Here is an 18,043-nt window from a genome sequence, read left to right on the forward strand (position 1 = left end):
TATTGAGTTGTTATAAAATGTCAATTTTACCATCTGATTCACTGTTCTCAAGACAATGACAATAAATATGATTGTTGTACTTTAACCTTATGCTTTATTAAAATATTGAATATGATGGGAAAGAGCCTAGAATAATGTGTTATACTTCAATAATTTGAAAATTAGTATTTTCCCATAAGAGAGAATGGTGTCAGTTAGCTCATCATGAATTTTAATTTCTTTGTCTAAATTCCATTTTTTCTAAATATTAGTTAGGGGTTTTCTTGTCTGTTTTTCTCAATACTCCAGTGTCTTCCACGTTTTGAGTATTAGAAGTATCACCACAATAATTTGATCCACTGCAATTACTGAGACTTTGGTACCATTTTTTGTAATCATACTTTCAAATATTTTGACAACATTTGATTGAAATTAATATGGTCATGACATTAAGGCCATACTTAAATTATTTCTTTCTTTAATCTCCCCATGTATCTTGGCTTAGATCATTTTTAACCTTTCTATTTCTAAATAATTATTTTTGATAAAAAATATGAAAAAAAATCTGAGTAGTTTTACTTTCTCCATGTGATATTTTAATATAATTCTATGAGCTATGACTAATAGTTTATTTACCATAATCTCTCCTGGAACTTCTATAAATCATTTGAAGTTTCTTGGGATTGTTTTATACATACATAGTTATTTATTTATTTATCACATTAACTAAAAACATACAGTTTTTGTATTTTCTACAAATAAAAAAAGCACCTATTTGAATTGAAATTAGTTCTTTTAGTAAAAACTTTTTGATATTAAGTTATAATCATAAATTATCTTCATTACAATATATTTTTATTGAATAAAAATAGAAAAGGTGAAGAAAGGCACACAGATGAAATACTTGCATCCTCAAAAGCTTAAGTTGATATGGTCACTAAGTGCTAAACTCAGTGAGTAAAAATCGCTAACATTCTATATTGAAATATAGAATGCCATAGTAGGGAGAAAATCCAAATCTGTATAGAAGCAAACCAGTCAGCTCTAAAGAGTGTATGTCAGACTACAATCTGAGATCAAAGAAACATCAGCACCTCTGAACTCTAGAATATAACAGAACAATTGTTTTGGAATTCTGAAATAAAATCACTTTCACTTGGTATTTCTATAATAAGACAAACTGGCAGTTTGACTTCAGAATTAAGATATTTGTCAAATTTGAAAATGTTTTGATTAATCAGCTTTTGGAATATAACTCTACACAAAAACTACCTGCAAACCAAGAGTTGTCCAACTAAATGTTAAGCTCATAGGACCTCAGCTCAGCTGGACAGCCTCTTTTCCAGGTGAGCCAACTGTGAATTACTTGGGGTAGATTGACTCCACATGTCTATTCAGAGATCACGTTGGAGAGTCAGTACCTGCTTTGGGCATTCTCCTCATGGTGAAGATTGGAAACTCTTGGTGGCCCAGCAGAGATATATAATGGCTCTTATGGCCCATAGTTGGAAATCATTCTTTCATTTCAATTCACATTCCATGAACTAAAGCAAGTCACATGGCAAGACCCAACATTAGTGAGATGGGAAAGTAGGATCATCCTCTCAAGTTAGTAAAAGAGAAAAAAATATATATGGGCAAAATAATTTACCATACAAATGTAGCCTTTAGTACAGTCTTTCTACTTGAAGAAGTGGTAGAGAAAAACATGACTGTGAACCGAAATGATGGACATCATGGGATTTAGATATCAATAGATATAATCCAAGAAAAAGTGAAAATGTATAATACGAGACAGTAGCTGAGTAGTACACAGAGACCAAACCGTCCAAATTGGAACAGGAGAATAGAGGACTTCAGAGAAAAGGGGCACTTGGTCAAATAAGTTTTGGAGATTTGGAGATTTCAGACAATGGAAAATATGGTAACAAAAAACATTACAAAGTACAATTAAAATGGCGGAAAAACAAAAAATAAAAGCAGGTAAAAAAGCCTTACACACATATGTTAAAAAAAAACTACATATATTCTTTAAGTGAGCCCAAATTTTTGATTTTTCTACCCACTGAGATTAAGTGTAATACTACTTCAGTATGTGCAGTTTTGTTTAATGATACTGATATAATAAAATGTTTAAATTGATTTATATGCTTCATAATTTTTCATATTATTACAATTTATAGACAAGGTAGAGAATAATTACTTGTGATTGTAAGAAATAATATAAATATTAAAAAGGAAGGGAATAGATTATAGAATTCAGAAAATTTCAGTGAAGAAGGAAAGATGCAGGAAGACTGAGCTATACTTCTTTTTGAATATAAGTTTTAAAAAAAGAAGATATTTTTACTCAGATCACATTGACTCTGAAATAAAGTAAGAAATTTATAGTAGAAATAAATTATGTTAATTATTTTATTATTAAATTTTATTATAAATTATGTTGATAATAAAATGTGAAAATGTGGTATGTGAAAATAATTTTACTTTGTAAAATAAATGGAAAGTTTTTGGCAACAGTAATACAAATTTTATCATACAAAAACCAAAGTCCTGTTAGTAAACTTTAAATTTCTCATTCTTATATGAGAGATTGAGAAAACTGCTTTCAAAAGAAAAATAATTTGGATATTTAAAAATGTGCATAATATCTAGACAAATAATTTGATTTTAGAAAGGTCCTTATACCTTCGGCCCAAAGAAAGGTTCATTTACAAATTTAATAATAGCACCAAAAAGAATAGAATCAAAAATTATCTACTAAGCTCTCAGAGTGCTGAGATATGTAGTCTTACAACATTGTGTGATTTAATATAACTTTCACATAAACTTTGCAAGCATGCTTACTTATAAGTAGAGTCAGAGAAAGGTTTAAGACTTAGACCAAGGTAAGACGATGCTTTAAGTGGCAGACAGTATTCTAATATTATTTTTCTGACTCTAAAACATGTGTTCTTAATCATAGTACACTTTCTTTAATTTTATTTACTTATTCATTCAGTTATTTTTTCGATACACATGTATTGGAGAATTTCTTAAATTGTCAGACAATGTATTAGATGATGGAAGAACAGGAGTGAAAATAAGTCTTGTAGTTATTCTGTGATAGTTACTTTTATGTGTCAACTTGACTGCATCATGGGATGCCTTGATAGCTGGTTAAACAGTATTTCTCACTGTGTCTGTGAGAGTGTTTCTGGAAGAAATTAGCATTTAAATTGGTAGACCTAGTGAAGCAGACTTCCTTCCCCAAAGTAATTGAGCTTTATCCAATCCACTGAGAGTCTGAATAGGACAAAAAAGTAGAGGAAGCTGAAATTTGCCCTCTCTTTGTGGCTGAGTGTATGAGCTGAAATAGGGATCTCTTCCTGTCCTGGCATCCTTAGTTCGCAGGTCTTCAGGCTAAGACTGGAATCTATACCACAACTCTTTGCTATCAGGCCATCAATATACACCACCGGCCTTCCTGTGTCTCCAACTTGCAGATGGCAGATCATGGGACTTAGACTCCATCATCATGTGAGCTAATACCTCTAGTAAATCTCTTTACATATAATACTATATATATGTGTGTGAATATATATATATACACACACACACACACACACAAAAGCACGGACACAGGGACACACACTATTGGTTCTGTTTCTCAGGAGAACTCTAATACAAGTTACTTAGTAATTTAGTCTAATTGAGGTGGGTAAACATATATTGTAACATGGACAAAAATATTAATGAAAAATATTCATTACCTTTGCTCCTCAATATTGCTTTCCTACCCAAACACACAGGCTTAAGTGTGAACTTTCTTTAAAAAACTGATTTTTTTCTTTCTGAGTTGTCTATTTTATCTTCCAGATACAAAGGATAAAGATAATGGCTAATTATTGAGAGAGAAAAAAGTGTAACTTGGAGACCAGTCTGTAGTACCCAGCTAGCAACATAACCGAATGTGTTTTTATGTGTGTAGTGTGCCTGAGAGAAATGGAGAGAAAAGAGATTAGTCAGAGGCATACATGAAAAATGAGAGGAAGATATACAAAAGAGCCATAGAGGTTGAATTTAATGAAAATTTGGAGGAAGCTACAAAAAGATTTTAAGGAGCAGCTGCTTGAAGGAAGGATATTTGGAGCTACTATATGTGTGAGAGATGTTTATATTTAAAGATATTTTTCTGTGCTGTTACTCTCTCCACTCTCAGTTCCTAGGTCAGATGATTGTGGGTTTATATTTCAGTTACTATTAGGGTTGTATTTCTTTCTACATGATATTGCATAAACATTGGGTCTCAAAAACAAAGTGTCATCTACGGCTTAGTTCTAACTGTGGCCATATTTAGAGCAGCTTTAATTGAAAAAAGGAGGTAATATTAAGATATATATATTTAGAAATTGTCTATATTCCACACTGTAGACATGAATTTAGTGATTTTTTTTAAATTCTGATTTTTTTTATTGGAGTGAAGTCAATTTACAGTATTAGTTTCAGGTGTACAGTAAAATGATTCAGTTATATGTGTACACACACACACACACACAAATACATATATATATATATATTCAGATTCTATGTACAAACCAGAAATAGACTTAGACTCACAGACAAAGAAAACAAACTGTCGTTACCAGAGGTGAAAGAGGGGAGGGATAGATTAGAAGTTTGGGATTAAAAGATACACATTACTATATATAAAATAAATAACAAGGACTAACTGTATAGCACAGGAAACTATATTCAATTTCTTGTAATGAATTTAGTGATTTTACTTGCAAAATAATGTATAGAACATTTTGATGAAATTTTGGCAACTTAATGTAGTCACACAATATAATGTTGCATTTAAATATGATTTTTTTCTTTCTTTTTTATTGAAGCGTAGTTGATTTACAATGTTATTTCTGGTGTACAATATAGTGATTCATTTATACATATTTATAAGTATATATATATATATATATGTAAAATACTACTTTTCATATTCTTTTAAATTATAGACCATTCCAAGGTATTGAATATATATGATTTTTTTATCGTGAAATTTATTTTCAGTTCAGAAAGAAATACCATTGCAAGATGAAATACAGTTTGCTTTTGTCGTTGTCCTGTGACATTTCCATTCAAGTATAAGTTGGAGAGCTTTATTAGAACTCTATGTGAAATAACTTTGATGCCTAAAATATTGAATTTACCAGAATTATAATAGATTTTTGAAATGCGTAATATGTTGTATGAGTGTAAGACACCAAAATATAACCATATCTCTTAAGCTTATATTATATTATCCTTATTTTACATATTATAAAATCACCTATTTTATTAACTGAGGGAAATTAGTTATAATATTGCTTGCAGTTTTTTGACACTCATACTTTTAGAAGTTCATATGTGAATCTCCCAGACACAAACACCAATAATTATTTTCTAATACAGCGGGTTGAAAGATACAAATTTCTTCTCAGATAGTTTTAAGAAAACTGTGCAAATTAGGCCTAGCTCTTCTCTAGAATCACTTGTGTTCTGATTTTCTCTGACCTTGAATAGTACAAGTCTTCCTATTGCTTTACTTAGTTTCCACTCCTTTTTCTTCTTTCAATTTTCTTTGAAACCAAGGTCAGACCTGCTATATCAGTTCCCTACAGAGTAAGAAATGGCTTATGAGAAAGTACAGGAGCTATTTGGGGTTAGAGATATAGCTTAAAAGGAAACATCTAAAGACAGAAAAGTTGGAAAGGCCCAAAGGTTTTATGTGCAACCCTTAAAGGAAAAGAAAATAAAGAAAGGTTACACGTATACTAAAACAATATATGAGTTAATTTCAACTTTGATAGAAAGTTCTTTCAGAGCCTGAATAAAACAGTTATAAGTAACTGCAATTTTAAGGGATTTTTATTTTTTGTTAGAGCAGAACTGTATTATGTATTATATATAATATTTAACATTTTCAGGATAGTATTCCTCATTATTTTAGTTGTTCAAGTGTGCAAAATCTGTTTCAACAGCTCTTATAGAGACAATGATAACTATCCAATTTATAAACATTTATGGTTCTAATATGTGAATGAAAAGGGAATGAGAAGTGAACCACAGTGCTCTTTTGCTTCTGATGCCTAAATCTAAAATAAAGCATGTCAGAAACACACACATATACACACACACACAGACACACACATTTTTATACCCTGTAGTGTTATAGTTGCATAAATTTGCAAGTGTAAAATCAATGATATGAAAAAGTAAGAATCAAACATGGATATCACATGCTATAGAAGATTATATAACCCCATATATCAGTTTCTTAGGGATCCTCTAACAAAGTATCACAAAATGGGTGACTCAATACCATGGAAATTTATTCTCTGACATTTCTAGAGGGTCTAAATCTGAAGCCAAGGTGTAAACAGGGCCATACTCTCTCTGCAGGCTCTAGGAAAGAAACCTCTTTGCTGCTTTCTAGCGTCTGGTCTTGCTGACAATTCTTGGCATTCTTTGGCTATTGCTCCATCACTCCAGTTTCTACCTCTGTCCTCATGTGGTTATCTTTCCTCTACAGGTATATCTGTGTACAAATTTCTCTCATCTTATAAAGATAGCAGTCATTGGGTTTAGGATCCTGCTAATCCAGTATAATCTCATTTTAACTTGATTACATTCTCAGAGACCCTATTTCTAAATAAGTGCTTATTTAGAGATACTGGGGATTAGGACTAGACCATACCTTTTGGAATAACACAATTCAACCCAGTACACTGAATGTTATTAAAGAGATCTTTGAAATTCATTTGGTTTGTTTCAGCCTATTTAACAAATGAGTTTCACTTGTCTCCAAATTTTGTGATTTCTAGATCTTAGAAGGAACTTTCCATTTTTCCACTATTAAATATAATGCTGGCTGTGGGCTTTTCATAAATGGCTCTTATTAGGTTGAAGCAATTTCTTTCTATTCCTTGTTTGTTGAGTGTTTTCCTTTTTACAAATTTTGTCAAATGCTTTTTCTGCATAAAGTAAGATGATCACGTAGTTTTGTTTCGTCATTCTGTTAATGTGGTGTATCACATTGATTTTCATATGTTGAAACATCCTTACATTCCAGAGATAAATCCCACTTTGTCATGGTGTAATGCATTTAATGTACTGTTGACTTAGTTTGCTAGTATTTTGTTGACAATTTTGCATCAATATTCATCAGAGATATAGGTCTGTAATTTCCTTTTCTTACAGTATTTTTGTCTGGTTTTGGTATTAAAGTAATGCTGGTCTTGTAAAATAAATTTGAAAGTATTTCTTCCTATTTAAGTTTTTGGGAATATTTGAGAATAATTGGTGTTATTTTTCTTTAAACGTTTGGTAGAATTCTCTGGTGAAGCCATCTGGTTCCGGGTATTTTCTTTGTTGAGAGGTTTTGATTACTGCTTCAGTCTCCTTACTTGTATATGTCTGTTCAGACTCTTTTCTATCTTAATGAGTCAGTCTTGGTAGTTTACAGGAATTTATCCATTTCTTCTAAGTTATTCAGTTTGTTGGCATATAATTGTCCTCAGTGGTTCTTACAATCCTTTTTATTTCTGTATCATCAGTTGTAATGTCCCTTTTTTTATTTCAGATTTTTGTATTTTGTCCTCTTTATTTTACCTTAATTTAATTTAGGGTTTGTAAATTTTGTTGATCCTTTTAATAAACCATTTAATATTTTTTCTATTCCCTATTTTATTTAAATTAGTTCTACTCTGTTATTTTCTTCCTCTCCTAACTTTGTATATAGTTTGTTCTTCTTTTTTTAGTTCCTTTATGTATAAATTTAAGTTTGTTTTTTTGAGATATTTTTTTCAATGTTGGCATTTACCACTATAAACTTCTGTTGGTACTGCTTCTGCTTCATCCTAAGTTTTGGTATGTTGTATTTTGTTTTCATTTGTCTCGAGACGCTTTCTACTTTCCCTTATAATTTCCACTTTGATCCATTAGAGTTTAATTTTCACAAATATGTGAATTTTACAGGTTTCCTTTTGCTATTAATTTCTTCTTTCATTGAACTTCTTTAAGATAGTTATTTTCAATTTTTTTGTCAGTTAATTCATAGATCTCTAATTCTTTAGGATCAATTTCTGAAGATTTACTTATTTTTTCCTGTTACTGGGTCACGTATCCCTATTTCTTTTCATACTTTCTTATTTATTGCAGGAATTTAGGGCATTTGAAAAAAAATAAAGCCACCCCTCCCTAGTCTTTACAGGCTGACTTCATACAGAATAAGATCTTTACCAGTGAGCCTGGGTAAAGATTCTGGGGGACATGCAAATCTGTTCTGGTCTGGGGATGTGTTTTCTCTAGGCTTGTGCTTATAGTTTCCCAGTCAGAGAAATTTACCTTTTTCCCCCTTCTTCCCAGGAGCTCATACTCTCCTCTGCGGCTGTGCTCTCATTGGCTGCTGGCATTCAAAGTATCGGGTTTCCCACCTGCATTCTCACTCAGGCATGTCAGCCTCCAGACAACCTGAAACCTTGGATGTACAGTCTACTCTTCTCTTTCCCTCCTGAGGCAGGAACCTCAAGCTGCAGGCTTTCTCCAATTGAGCTGAGCAGCACCAACTTCAGGTAAGGCCTCTTTGGATAAAATGCAACAGTTTTTTTTTTTGTCTTGTTTTGTTTTGATTAAGCATTGAATGCGGTAATGGCTTTGTGATTCTTGGCTTTGCATTTCTTGACGTTTGTGTTTTTCTTGGCTTTGTGTTTGCTTGAGGTACTGAGGCTTCTTAACTAGTTTCTGGAGTTTTCATAAAGTCTTTTTGGATCATACCCTGTTGTTAAGTCAATTTCTCTGTAGAGGAACAAGATCTGGGTCTTCCTATTCAGCCTTCTGGATGATTTCACTCAGGTTTTGTTTCTGTGGAGGCCTAGAGGCCTTGCTCCCTGTTGCCTTCTTGCTGTGTCTTCCTCCTGTCCTCCCTGGCTCTGCATTGTCTGTGTCCTGATCTCTTCATATAAGGACATTGGTCATATTGCACCGAGGCCAAGCCATAAGGCTTCATTTTATCTTAATTACTTATTTAAAAGCCTTATCTCCAAATAAAGTCACATTATGAGATACTGGTGGTGAGGTCTTCAACATATGAAAGTTGGGAACACAGTTCAGTCCGCAACAAAGTCTGAATAAAATATGGAGCAATATATATTTGGTAAATGTGGAAGTAATGGAACCAATCACTTTAAATCTAGTAATTGCCAATAATAAAATAAATATAGACTTCTGTAATAAAAACTTAAAATAGTTAAAAAGGCAAATAACATATCTTATTTAATGTTAAGTATGCATTAAGAAAATTTTTAATGCATGATGTACTTCTGAGCTATGTAATTGTCCACAATATTGAAAAATATCAACAAAACAAATTGATGAACATGGAAACCTATCTGGAAATGAAAACTCAAGGTCTGCAAGATTATGTTTTTATATTTGACTTCAGAGCATGTATTTCCTTTGATAGATAGTTTAAATCTACAATTGAGAGAGTCTGAACTTTGAACAACTAATATAATACAGACCCTTCTCAATATTTTTGATAGTTCTTCTTAAATAATATGTTTATTGAATAGTGGCAGTAAGAATAAAATAAAGAATGTAAACATTTCATACAACTAATTTTTTGATTTTATATGCCCCAGTTTTTTTTCTAAAAACAAAATCAACATAGACTTTGCAATAGATAATATAAGAAAATTTCAGGGTTAAATATAAGACAAAATCAAAACAGTCAAAAATTTTTGAGAAAATGAAAGTGACATGGATGGTTTTGAATAGTAATGTTGCTGGATCTTTGGTGAAATTTGAATAAAACAGGAGTTGTATTCCTGAAAGTTGGGGATCAAAGAATTCCCCAGTGACCTAACAGCAAAAACCTCACTGTGTATAGCCTCTAGTCCATTGTGATTCAGAATCTCTTTTTATAAAACAGACTTGATTATGACTGCTATATCTCATTACTCTGTTGAATATTAATCAATCAGTAATATTCCCATCTTATGGGAAGAATACAGACTAGAATAAATGATTTCGGAGTAGAGATTTGAACTCTTGTGCTTACCTTTCCTTCGTCAGTCCAACCTTAGATAATATTAATTTCAGTGATGAAACAGTTCGTTAATGATGAGAAAAGTAATTTGAGTTTTAGTTTGAAAGAGTCGTTTCCACTGTTGCATATTGAAAGTAGTCACTCATCTTCAAGTAGCAGCTGCTGACATCTATGGAAGAATTTAGAAAATTCTATTTAGAAACCAATCTGCTTTCACATAACTTATGTAAGTTGTTTGCCTCATTCTTTATTGTACAGACTATCTGCATGAAAAAGGAATTCTTATTTCTCTAGAATTCATCTGTGATAGCTATTTTGCCACCCGAAATGGTAATTTTCTCTCTGTAGCATCAAAACTGATAGTTTTAGAAAGACTGGGACTTACAAAAATGCTTCATTTCTACACCAATAATACATAGTATCTCATCAGAGCTACTTCCATACTCTTCATATTTAGTATTTCTATGACACTGTTGAAAGATTTCTCAATAATATCTACTTGAGACACTTTTATAACTTTGTTTATTCTCAGCATTCACTTTTGATAGTTTTATGCCTACTCTAACTAATATTCATGACTACTATTTTATTGTTTTTGAAAATATTAAAAAAGTTGTATATCATCTCCCTTTATCTTCTCAGCAAATTTATAAGGTAGGTGTTATTTTCATTATTGATGAAGAGATTGAGGCATTGACATCTAAACCTTGACCTTCTTATAGTAAAGTTCAAAATCTGCCAGACATTGTCTCTTTAGGCATTATAGTTAGAAAATTAAAGAACTGTAATAAGACAGATGAGTAATGAAAAAAAAGAAAATAGAAACTCTAGTTATTTTTTTAACATTGGTTGCAATTTCCTAAAAGGAAGAGACTGTTTTTTGCTTACTAGTATATCCCCAGAATTAAGCACTCTATCTTTCATTAAATATATATGTAATGTGTTCTGTTTTTAAGAAAGCTTAGAGTATACTATATAAACTAGTGTTTGGAGATGGTTATGAAAGAGTGAAATATTATTAATAATAAGCAATGAAAAGTATAATTCTCCTGTATATTCTTTCTATAACATTAGGAAGTATAAGCTAAATTCAAGATTATGCTATAAACTGTGTGAAAATCAGGGCACGTGAATCCCCAAAAGTAATTAAACCTAACCCAAATGTTGCATCTGATTCTTTTCATTTGTGTAACCTGTTAGGTTACCTTCCAATGAGAATTTTAAGTATTTTCATAGCATTCACATACTCATTTTTAAAAGCTTGAAATAAATAACATGAAAAGAACTAATACATTTATTAGGTCTTTCACTTAAGTTTCTGCAGTATGATATGTCTGTGGCTCCCATTTATCCATTTACTTTTTTCAATCAGTCTCCGCTAAGGTAATTAATAATAATGTAAAATTAAAGAAAAACTATATTTATTTGTAAAATGTACTATTTATACAATTAGCTCCTAATTCTTAATTAAAAGTAGATTTATTAATATTTTTCTTTGCTTTAGTTTGTTTTCCTTTTATGGTCTTGATCTAAACTCTGAAAAATAGAATATAAAGGAGCACAGGATAAAGAGAAAAAATAGAATTACTTTTTCCTTTCATTGTCATATGTGTAACATGAAAACAGGAGTGAGGTTGAAGCATAAACTTGAACATTTTATCTTTTCTTACAAAATGTATTATTTTACAGGTCTGTTATATTATTGTGACTTTCAAGACCAAGTCTATATGGTTACATTGAATGCATTGAACTTGATGCACCTCATTTAAAAATGTCAGGGATATTTGTGAGCTTACCACATTAAGTTGTTTTTCAGTTTTCAATATTAAAAAAAACCCCAAATCTGAATTAGCTGCTCACATTTAAAAGTCAGGCATTTCACATAAATGTCTGGATTTGTTTTTTTCCTAGAATATCTGAAACTACATTAACACAATTTCAAATTTTGTTTAACCTGTGTGTATGTTTTCCCTAAATTGTACTGTTGGTCTCTAGTCCACTATAGCCTTCACTCCATGCATCAGTACCTATTCTGGCTAGCCCAACATTCCCCTTTAGTCTTTTATATTGCCTGCTTACCTCTAACGATTTGACTGTGTAATGTTTTTACAGATGACTGTATTCATCTGCTATGGCTTCCAAGACAAAATAACACAGACTAGCTGGCTTAAACAACAGAAATTTATATTCTCACTTCTTGAGGTTTGAAGTCATAATCAAGGTGCATCAAATTTAGTTTCCAGTGAGGTTTTCCTTCCTATCTTGTAGGAGGCTGCCCTTTTATTGTCTCCTTACTTAGCCTTTTCTCTGTACATGAGAAGAAAGATTTCTGTAACTCTTCCTTTAATAAGGACACCAGTTTTATTGGGTCAGGGCCCCATTCTTATGGCCTCATTTATCCTTGATTACCTTGATAAAGGCCCCATCTCCAAATGCAATCCCTTTGGGGATTGGGGCTTTGACATGAGAATTGAGAGGAGGAAACAACTCAGTCTATAATGATAATATTATTTACACTCTGTTATATATCACAACAGAACTGATCCTTAATGACATTCCTTTTAGCATAGTTTTCCTAGTAATCTCTTTTTTATATATTCATTGTTTACCAGCATTTTCCAACTTAAATTTTCTAGGCACCTCTTAGTTCAACAAATATTACTGCATTGTTCTATATCCAAATACTATTTTATGAGTTGGAAAATCTCATGGATAAAAAGTGAAAGAAAAAAGCTTACTTTCAGAAATCTTTCATTCTAGTGAGAAGGTGGGACACAATGAACAAAATAAAATAGAAAATTCATAACATGTTAAAAGGTAATAATTACTATGGAAAAATAAAAATGGGGAAAAGGATAAGGAATAATGAAGGTGAAATTATAGTGTGCAATTTAAGATAGAGTAATAGATGAGACAAATTTCCACCTATCTTTGGAAAGGTGATATTAAAGGGAAGTGCAAAAAGTGAGGGAGTCAAAAGTGGGTATTTGGAGGAAGAATATTCTAGACAGAGGGAACTACAATTGCAAAGGCTGTAGCGCAGGAGCATGTCTGGCATGCTCAAAGCACAGCACAGAGTCCAGTGTGCCTGGAGTTGAAGGAATGAATAGCTGAGAAGTGGGAGAGATGTCAGAGAAGTGTCACTAGGGCCTTGTAGGTCGTATGAGATTTGTTGAAGTTTATTTCCTGCAAGATTGCCTCAGAAAGACCAAGGAAAATGGTTGATGATTCTTGCGTGGCCAAAACTGTCTTTGCCTTGATAATTTTATTGAGCCAAAATACGTTTGGGTATAAACTTATTTGGTCACACTTTTTAAAGGATATTTGTAGATGCTCTTCTGTTGTATTCTGTTGTGGATATTTGTCTATGGAAAAGTCTTATAATAGTCTCATTATTTTTCCACATTTTCAGTGAAAGTTTATTTTGCCTTGTTTCCCAGAGAATAATTTTTTTTACTTGTGGTATTCATGAACATTTTTAGGTAATAGAAAACAATGTTGTATTTTAAAATGTACTAATTACCTTTTATTTAAATTTGGATAATTAAAAATATCTTTGACTTTTATTACTTTGTTGTTTTAGTTATGTTTTGTTTAATTTACTCATTTTGTTTTTCTGTATCTCCTTTTCTGTTTGAGAAGTGTTTATTATCCTGGTGCAATTTATAATTTTACCTTCATTTGTGAGCCCTTCTAGGTTGTGTTTTATTTCCTCTACTTTTGCCAAAGCTTTTGCTACGAGCTGTTGTAACTCTGCTTTGTACTCTTGCCTCATGGAAGCAATTGTGTGTATGTGTACATGTGAGGGGCAAGAAGTGCAGGTGTGTTTATATTTATGGTGTGTCATTTGGCTCTGATTTTCTTAGACTCCATGGAATTATTTTTCTATGATTTTCTTTGCTCTCAAATGTTTGTATGTAATTTTGCTTTTTTGATATAACCTATTTATCCACTCTATGCTGCTTTTTTTTCCCCAGGAGAGTTACTTATAGAATGTTTATGTTTGGTGCCTATAGCAGTAGTTGGGAGCTGTGCAAGATACTCAGAGTTATGTAGGAAATTTTCTAAGGAGGAGGAGGTTTGAGTATGAGTCCAGTTTTACCTTTAAAACTTTTCAGCCAAGCATTTACAGAGATAAGGGACGTTCAATAAGATGTACCCCTTATTGGCTTTAGTCAACAACTAAGCTCAGATCGCTTCGTGAAAGTACTGCTTAGTTAAGATATTCTTTATTAAATTTTGAATCTTATAGTCTTTACAGCTGAAATATTCATTTTCCTCAGGTGCAAACAAAGGATTTTGTTTGTACCCCTGCAGATGCCAGTTAATTTTGAAATATATATGCCTGACACTTTGCTGTCTGTAGACATGCATGGATCCTTCTTTACACTTCATCCTGAATTTACTTCTGTTTTTATTGCTTTTGGAATTCTTTCTATTTATTTTATAGTTTTGAGTTTTATCTGTCAGTTTCTCTATTTTTCACCAAACATGAAATATTTTTGTTTATTTCTTGTTGCCTGCTGCTTTTGGGTAATATTTTTTAAAAGAGAAGATGAATGTGGAATGCAACTTCTTATTTCAGTTAGTTTTTTTCAGTATTTCTTACACATTTTCATTATACTTTCTCCATTTATCTTTGGGTGACAGAATTCTGTTCACTAGCTGTTTCTTCTGGAGAGGTTCATTATAACAATATTTTCTAAATGTTCTATGGAATTATATTTATCATTGCCTTCATATATAAATAAAAGGTTAACAGGATTTTGAAATTCTGAACCTTGATTTGTTTCCCTCTGAGGACACTGTAGACCTTGCTCTAATATCTCTATATAGTACAAGTCACTGTAAAGATGTTTTCTCTAGATTACAACTGTGTCTTATTCAAGAGCATAACTTTTAATAGATTATGTGTCCCATTTTAACCACGCTACACTTGATAGCCCACAAAAATTTACATGCACGGTCACATGTGGGGTAAGTTTAGAAAGCTGAACTGTAGAGAATCTATTGCCAATAATAACAAAATACCAAAAGTTAACTATATTTTATACTACATTATTAGTACTAATGGTGTTATATTTATGTTTTAGGAATTTTGCAAGCCTATTATTAAGTAAGAGATTGTTAAAAATTAAATTAAACACTTAAATAAATTATATTAATAACAAAAATAAATGCTCAAATCTCATCACACCTGAGTACTTCACCACATTTACTACTATATCTACTCTTAAAGTTGTGTCTGTCATCTGTGTTGTGGAAATACTATAACTACTATGCATCTCTTCCTCACTGTGTACTCAGTGGTATCATGTTGATAGCTTGATCAGTCTCAGTAGAAATATTTGCACCATGAAAATAGGCAAAAACTATAAAACGATCCTTGATTTATTTTGTTGCTTTTGTGTAGAAAGAGGTAAATGATGGGGAATATGTTAATAATGTAGATGAAACCTAAACGTGTGTTCTATCTGTAGCCTACATTGTGGAAAGCATAGACCATTGAGGAAATAATATTCTAATATACAGAATGGACTATTTTGTTCAGGAAAGATACCACACACAAAATGAGTGAAGTTTCTACATAGCTAGAGCTGAGCCTGAAAGAGGTTTGACTTTAATGAATATAATTTATACAATGATGAGAGATTTACAGTAGACCACATACAGTTTTAATGGTAATAACTTCGTTGGGAAAGGAGTTTGTTGATTTAATAGCAATCCTGTTTGTCATGGATAAACTACACCTATACAGGTTAGCTAAGAAAATAAGAGCACAACAAAAACTTGAGGCTTCTTGTGAGAATCAGTTAGCTATTGAAATTTACAATAAAGAATATGACATTTTATTATTTCTAGTAATCATTTTATTATTTCTAAAAATCATTTATCTCTGTATGCATACACACATTTTTTCCAGAGAGCCAGTTATAAAACAGTAACCAGCAAACCATGTACATCAAACTTTGCAAAGTGCTTTGGTAATGACTATCACATAGAATTATTTGGTATAGCCTCCTAGAAGTCTCTAAATACACTTCTCTTTTGCTGTATTGAGGCTAAGTGATTCACATGAGAGTTTGCTTCTCTGAACTTCAGATGATTTCAGAAAATTCCAAAAGAAAAAGAAAATATTTTCTTAACTGCCTCAATAAATCATACTAATAAGCTGAGTGACTATTAATGTCTTTCTCCATTCACTAATCCACCATCCAATCTGTGCTTCTTAAGGTCTTTCAAACAAAGTAGAGATGGTCCATATATATTTTAATGGTTGCTCCGATTGTTTAAAAAAAAAACAAAACAGTGTTCATAAAAACTCAGTGAATGTATTTATCAAGACGACCATGCTCCTTACTCAAATGGGCTCTTATTTTCTCAGTGTAGGTCAGGAGAGGAAGCAAGGTGATATGTCCTATTAGCAAATAACTCCAAGGACTTGAATGTGAGAAACCTGCTAGCTGTTAGGACCAAAAATTAACAAACAGTTGAGAACTAATCTCTTGATTTGTGTGATGCTTTAAACATTTCATTTATACCAGGAATAACATATTGATGAAATAAAAAAGAGGAATAAAATGTCTTATTGATATTTCCTTTAGCGATAAATATCTTAGAGTCTACATAGTCAAATATTAATAGAAAAGCAAATATGAATAAAAAATTATCTTCTTTGAAGGGCACCAACAGATTATTACACTCTCCACAGAACCTCCTAAAAAAACTCTGAAAAGACAATCTACACAAATGCATTTGAAAACACATTCACTATAGGACTGTGGACATCTTCCATGGAATAAACATTGACTTAAATACTTGCAGATAAAACAGCAACTTTTCTTTTTTATTTGTTGTTTAGTGTTTACTGTATGATACCAGACAGTGCTAAGGGCTTTATATGTATTTTGCCCTTTAATTTTTACAATAAGAGTAAGAATTTGAGTATATTTTATATTGGCTTTTAAGTAGTTTAAAAAATTTTTTGATAATAATGTTATATATAGTCTTATCTTGAATACAAAATATATAGACATAGGTGTACAGAACATTTACAATATATATTAGTATTGACGATAAGGGAACATGGTGGCTTTTTTTTTACATATAAAATGGCCTTATTATTTTGATACCAAATCCATTTGCTCTAAATTGTGCATAATTCTAAACAATGTCAATGTTCCACTTAATCACTTCTGCTTGTCACTTAACCATATTATGATAATAGAACTTGTAACATTACTTCATGCAAACAAGAGATTAAGCCTTATTTATGATAATGCCTAAATCAGTTTTGATGATACTGAGTAAAATTTTCATTGGTGGAAAAATTGCTAATAATGCACACAGGGTCTGATTTGGAGTTAGATATTTCCACCCAAAGCTCCTTGCAAGGAAAAGCTGAAATCATTGCACAACTTCTTTAGAGCATACTTTCAGAGACTGTGAGGATCAAATAAAAATCATTTCTCTAATACATTTGATTAAGTATCTTCAACATCTGTATTAAACATTATAATACTCCATAATTGATTGATTAATAAATTCCAGGTAAAGACATTTTTCATAGAGTTCTGAAATGTATGAGTTTTCCAACCTCCTGTCCATCTGTTTCCTATCCCCTTTATCAACATGTAGATATCCAGTATTTAACTAAGGTAAAATCAAATGTCAAACATGTTATGGGAAATAATGTGTTTTTTCAATTCAGTAGGCATGTAACATTTAAACAGGAGAAATCCTAAGATCCAAACACTGAGATCATGCAGCTAGAAAGAATAATTAATAGGATTATTAACAAATACAGACAGTTTATCCATTGTTTAATTTATTTTCTGCTCAGAGCTCAGTAAGAAACTTTCTCTTTTTACCAGATTATATGAAATATAGTACTTATCACTGGTGAAACAATATAGATCAGAAAAGCTTTAAATCTACTCTAGAATAACAAGACAAGCCAGATATCAAATACCTACTCTGCATGGATTTACAGAGCAA

General features: G+C 31.6%; 1 long non-coding RNA gene across 4 annotated transcripts in view; it reads left to right on the plus strand.

Annotated features, from left to right (window-relative positions):
* Positions 1-18,043, plus strand: part of LOC140696184 (uncharacterized) — a 704,768-nt gene that overhangs the window by 30,019 nt on the left and 656,706 nt on the right. For 2 of the 4 annotated variants that reach the window (XR_012072317.1, XR_012072320.1), the window contains exon 2: positions 8,365-8,570. The exons of 1 other annotated variant lie outside the window; for it this stretch is intronic. This is a non-coding gene — a long non-coding RNA (uncharacterized lncRNA). Of the gene's footprint in view, positions 1-1,161; positions 1,326-8,364; positions 8,571-18,043 lie in introns of those variants that run through there. One more of the 4 variants, XR_012072318.1, reaches the window with a different exon arrangement.

Source organism: Vicugna pacos, chromosome 1 (genome assembly GCF_048564905.1).
Source record: "Vicugna pacos chromosome 1, VicPac4, whole genome shotgun sequence".
NCBI classification, from domain to species: Eukaryota; Metazoa; Chordata; class Mammalia; order Artiodactyla; family Camelidae; genus Vicugna; species Vicugna pacos.